The 5,458-nt window shown below is 39.8% G+C and overlaps 1 long non-coding RNA gene across 1 annotated transcript; it reads left to right on the top strand.

Moving 5' to 3' along the window:
* Positions 1 to 777: 777 nt before the first annotated feature.
* LOC139310448 (uncharacterized) lies at positions 778 to 5,147 on the top strand. The gene is made up of 3 exons (XR_011599881.1): positions 778 to 855; positions 1,215 to 1,332; positions 4,926 to 5,147. It is a non-coding gene; the product is annotated as an uncharacterized lncRNA (long non-coding RNA).
* Positions 5,148 to 5,458: the final 311 nt, after the last annotated feature.

Raw genomic sequence — 5,458 nt, 5'->3', positions numbered from 1 at the left:
GTAAGTCCTTCCATTGGTGTTCTCAATATTATTGGGACTTAACAAGATTAGCTATTGTTAGTTTGCTCTTTTGTTATATTGTTTTCCTCTTTTAATCTTCTTACTGAAAGAATGCACTGTAAGCTGCTCAGAGTCCTTCTGGATTGGAGCACATAAACCGAAATAATAAAGGGTGATGCTTGCTGTCTCTTTAATCTGTACCAGTGAGAAGTCAAGGAGTGTTCTCCTTCATATATTGATAATATAATGAGGCCCCTTTGACACAGGAAAGCAAGTGTTTCTTCCAGAGATTTTGAATTTCAATTCCTATCATTTCTGTATAAGCATCATTACTGGTAAAGGATTGTGAAAGCTGCTAGTCCCAAAATCTAGAAGGGAGTAAGTCTTTCCCTGACCTACAAAAATCTGAAAGTAACCAAGGTTCTCAGATGCAAAGTATATTGTAAATCCAACTTTGCTTTTCAGTCTTATCTAGCAACAGCTGCTTTGCACTCCCATCTTGTATGCAATGATATACAGAAATTGTATCAGCCAATGAACTAGGATCCTGATGATAACCACAAATATTTTAGCACAGGATATGGTAGACAGCATTGTAGGCACTGCCAGCAGTGTAGAGTGATGGTAGCATCTGATTGCTGATTGTCATTGGAAGCTGCCCAGAGTTGGTTGAAAGATGGGTAGCTATACAAATGTTATAAATGAATACATAAAATAAATAAAATAAATAAATGCCAAACACGAGGAAAGGCTGTTTCTTATTGCTGCCAAAAATAAATAGACTCTCTTTTCACCCCCAAACTTCAGAGAAACAACAGAAGAACCCAAGAAGACTGAATCAGATTCTTCTAAAAGGTAACACAGTCTATTTATATAAATGTCATTCATTTTGATAAAGTTTTCGTAACAGAAACTCCTGACCGGCAAATATATTACTGTGGCCATTCCTATTTAGACCCATTAATAGAATTAAACACAAAGCTTGCTGCAATTTTCCAATCTCAAAGCAAACACTATTTGGTTTAATAGGACCTATTTCTGAGAAGATTCTAACAGAATTAAGCAATTAATTATACAGAACTAGAATGATTTACCAGCATTAAGCTGCCAGTAGTCTAGTTTCAAACACCCTGAAAGTCAGAAAGGGCCTATCTTAAATATTCTGTTGCAGTGAATGTACAGTAAGCTGTATTGTGTTTTGTATTTCTCTACAGAGAAGCAGGAAATTGACTCTGGCCCTGCACTAAGTACAGAAATGGAGGAGAAACATGCTTCCCTGAATTATAGTATCACCTGGTGGAAAATTCACAACCCGTTATTGACGACATCATAGTAAGTGCATGGACAGAGAATAGGTGGCACTTATGGAATAATAGTTTTTAGGCGTATCACTCGAAAGATAGTGACCTCATTCACATATGTGCTAAATCATAATGTTATTTATTTGGCTTTGGATTAAGATGTTGAATGAATCCTACCATTGAAGTGTGGCTTGCTTGTGGTTTGCCACGTTGTATGAACAGAGGTGGGTTTCAGCAGGTTCTGACCAGTTCTGAAGAACCGGTAGTGGAAATTTTGAGTAGTTCGGAGAACCAGTAATAAAAAGTCTGACTGGCCCCACCCCCATCTATTCTTTGCCTCCCAAGTCCCAGCTAATTGGGAGGAAATGGGGATTTTGCAGTAACATTCCCCTGGAGTGGGGTGGGAATGGAGATTTTACAGTATCCTTCCCCTGCCACGCCCACCAAGCCACACCCACCAAGCCATGTCACGCCCACCAAGCCACACCCACAGAACCGGTAGTAAAAAATTTTGAAACCCACCACTGTGTATGAACCCAACTAACTCTGGTTTAACAATAAATTATCATTAAGAAATTTGTGTAAGGTGTGAACACAATGCATAGTAATTACATCTTTTCTCATACAGTGCAGATAAAAGGAAAATGTACAAAAATTACCAAAGACAGGTAATGTTGTTTGGTCTTCCTGAAAAATTCTGTGAACGAAGCAAGGCAATAAATCAATGAAAGCCTCCAAGAGCCTCCATCCTTATCCATGAAGGATATACTGTAATGGGATGTGAAAACGACACAATGTACACAATGTACAATTATATTACATATTTGCATGGTGACATCATGTTATCAGGATGTGCAAGATGGAATCAAAGCTAAAGGAATCCAGATAACTAGAACATTTTCTGTTCCCTGTTTGTTAAATTTATATGTTGCCCATCACATAAAGTGACTCTATTAGTTTCTTTAGCCCACATTTCCCCACCAAATCAGGCTAAATAGTGTGCACTAATCTTATTTCTTTATTTGCCAAATTATAGCCACCCATCTCACAAAACAAGTAGCGATTACTAATCAGTAGCAATACCCTATTTTATTAATAAGCATCACAATTCCACGATGAGACACAGCAAATTCTTAACCAACTTTGGGAGAGAAAGGACAATTTTCTTTCCACGGTTTTTCAAAGGCAGAGATCACAATCCAATGGCAAAACTAAGTGGGGAAGGCCAGCAGGACAATGACCCAAATGGGACTACTGAGGAACGTGAACCCCAAAGTCTGCATTGGTACAATATTTTTTTTTAAACCAAGAACAGCACAAACGCTTAGTAGCAGTGGGTTTCAATTTTTTTTACTACTGGTTCTGTGGGTGTGGCTTGGTGGGCGTGGCAGGGGAAGGATACTGTAAAATCTCCATTCCCTCCCCAATCCAGGGGAAGGTTAATGCAAAATCCCCATTTCCTCCTAATCAGCTGGGACTTGGGAGGCAGAGAATAGATGGGGGTGGGGCCAGTCAGAATTTTTATTACCGGTTCTCCGAACTACTCAAAATTTCTGCTACCGGTTCTCCAGAACTGGTCAGAACCTGCTGAAACCCACCTCTGCTCAGAAGCATGGCGATTCTAACCAATATGTATATACATTCTGAACAACTTAATGCTGTTTACAGAGTTAAAGCATTAAAAAACAGACACGCAGAGACAGGAACCAGCTTTAAAATAAAGTGATTTTTGGCATTTTTCCACCTCTCATTTTCAGTTATTTACTCTTGCTACAGCTTTGATGATGCTCGAATAATCTGTGTTGATCCAGGCTGTATCATCTTCAAAAGGTTCTGTCTTAAAAAACAGACAGAATTTTTAAAAAAACGTATGGCCACAGATTAGCCCAACATTTCTGTTGTTAAGCGAAACGTATTTTAAATGATTTTTGCCCATTTTGCATTTTATGAACTTTTTTTTGCCACAGTTGTTAAGTGAATCACTGCAGTTATTCAGTTAGTAACACAGTTGTTAAGTGAATCTGGTCTCCCCATTGACTTTGCTTGTCAGAAGGTCACAAAAGCGGATCACATGAGTCCAAGACACCGCAACCGTTATAAATATGAACCAATTGCCAAGCATCCAAATTTTGATCATGTGGACATGCTGTAATGGTTGTAAGTGTGAAAAATGGTCATAAGTCACTTTTTTCAGTGCTGTTCTAACTTCAAATAGTCACTAAACGAACTGTTGTAATTCGGGGACTACCTGTACTATTTCTTTCTTTGAGCCATCCATTTAACTAACAAACAGCTCACCAGTGGATGGTTCACTCCTTCATGATGTCCCTTCAGGTAGAATAGTTTCACTACAGCTTTGAAATAGCTCACATGAGTAAGGACTACCACTCCATTTACCTGGTTGAATTCAATTTTTTTTACTACCGGTTCTGTGGGCGTGGCTTGGTGGGCATGGTTGTGGCTTGGTGGGTGTGGTTTGGTGGGTGTGGTAGGGGAAGGATACTGCAAAATCTCCATTCCCACCCCACTCCAGGGAAAGGATACTGCAAAATCCCCATTCCCACCCCACTCTGGGGCCAGCCAGAGGTGGTATTTGTCAGTTTTCCGAACTACTCACAATTTCCACTAACAGTTCTCCAGAAACTATCAGAACCTGCTGAATAGCACCCCTGACCTCAGTCGAATTGGGGGCGTGGTGAAGCAAAGAAAGGCCCAGCATTTCAACCGTTTACCAGCAGATTGAAAAACATGCTCCAAAAGAAAAAAAAAAGCCCAGTGAGAAAGGGGGTTTATTTTAAAAATATTGTTTTGGCCAATTTCAGACTAGGAACTGTTTAAATATGAGGCAAGTGTGGTACTCACCACACTTTTGAAGCACAATTGAAGTAACAGATTCATCAGAAATTAGGCAGCCATTTTTGACCAAAGGCAATGCAGGAGCTTTTATTTTAAAGCTGATTGCTCTGCCTGCATACATGTGCATTTTGAACACTTCAACTCTGTAAATACAGTAGCATTATTTCCAGATATATTATAAGTGATAAACCAAGGCAGATAACTATTTTGACAATGCTTAACTACCAGCAAGAATAAGAGGTTGGTCGCACAAATAACCAGATCAATTAAAATCCGAGTAGATAATATGATCTTGCTTCCTTACGTTTATCTTATCACCCTTGGAAAGTGGCCTCTGAATAGGATGGAATTCAGCAGCTCAAGATAAATGGCACAAATAAGGCAGGGCCCAGAGGGGAAGCAGCATTTTTGCAGCACTGCACACTAGCCAATCATAGTCAAGACAACGGCAGACAATCCAGCGAGGCACAACTAGACAAACCAGTTGGTTATCTCACCTTTGTTGGAAAGTGGAAAACCCTGGTTTTGAGGCAGTGAAGAAAAACAGGATGGAACTACAGCATATATTCTGGTCTCCAAAAACAGCAGGTGGGAGTTCATGCTGGGGCATGCAGTAAGTGTCACACCTACTGTATCAAAACCTGCGCTTGTCTCAATGAGCATTATGATTTATACCAGACAGAGGATCTAGCGGGGGTGGGGGTGGGGGCAGGGAATCTCAAGAACGTATTTTAAAAACTATTCGTAACCATGGCCATTGTTTTCCAGTAGAGTTCGGGAAAGAAGAAATGAAGTCACTGCGCCTTTAAGTTGCAAGACAGAAAGAAAGAAGCCACAAGTGGCAAGAAAAGGCAGCATTAAGATCTCCTGCAGGAACATGCTGTTGCAAAGTAATGGGAAGAGATACCCTGGAGGAAACATTTTCCATGGCCTAAATTGAGAAAATTACATGTGTTGTGGTTTTAATTTTTTCCCAAGATGTAAATCCCTAAAGAAATAAAGAAATAAATAGTCCCATGAGCCCAGCAAAAGTCAAAACACTTGAATTATTCTTGGATCAACAAGGAGTACAAGCTACCAGATGAAATGGAGGATTTACTGGTGAGACTGGAGTTTTCAGTCACTCAACCATTTGATGGCATGTTTTTGGCACTATGAGGTGTTTCAGCATTCATGTGAAAGCATGTTGGGTACTATACATATGAATTTGGAAGGGTTCACATATGAACTTGAAACAGGTCCAATTCCTTTGCCTTGCCCTCTTCCTGCACATGACAGTTTCTTCCTTCCTTTCTTAGTAT

Source organism: Pituophis catenifer, unplaced genomic scaffold (assembly GCF_029215685.1).
Source record: "Pituophis catenifer annectens isolate HBS135680 unplaced genomic scaffold, rPitCat1.0.hap2 SCAF_2, whole genome shotgun sequence".
Lineage (NCBI taxonomy): Eukaryota > Metazoa > Chordata > Lepidosauria > Squamata > Colubridae > Pituophis > Pituophis catenifer.
Note: the sequence above shows the minus strand (reverse complement) of the source record. Positions and strands in the feature narration are given on the sequence as shown.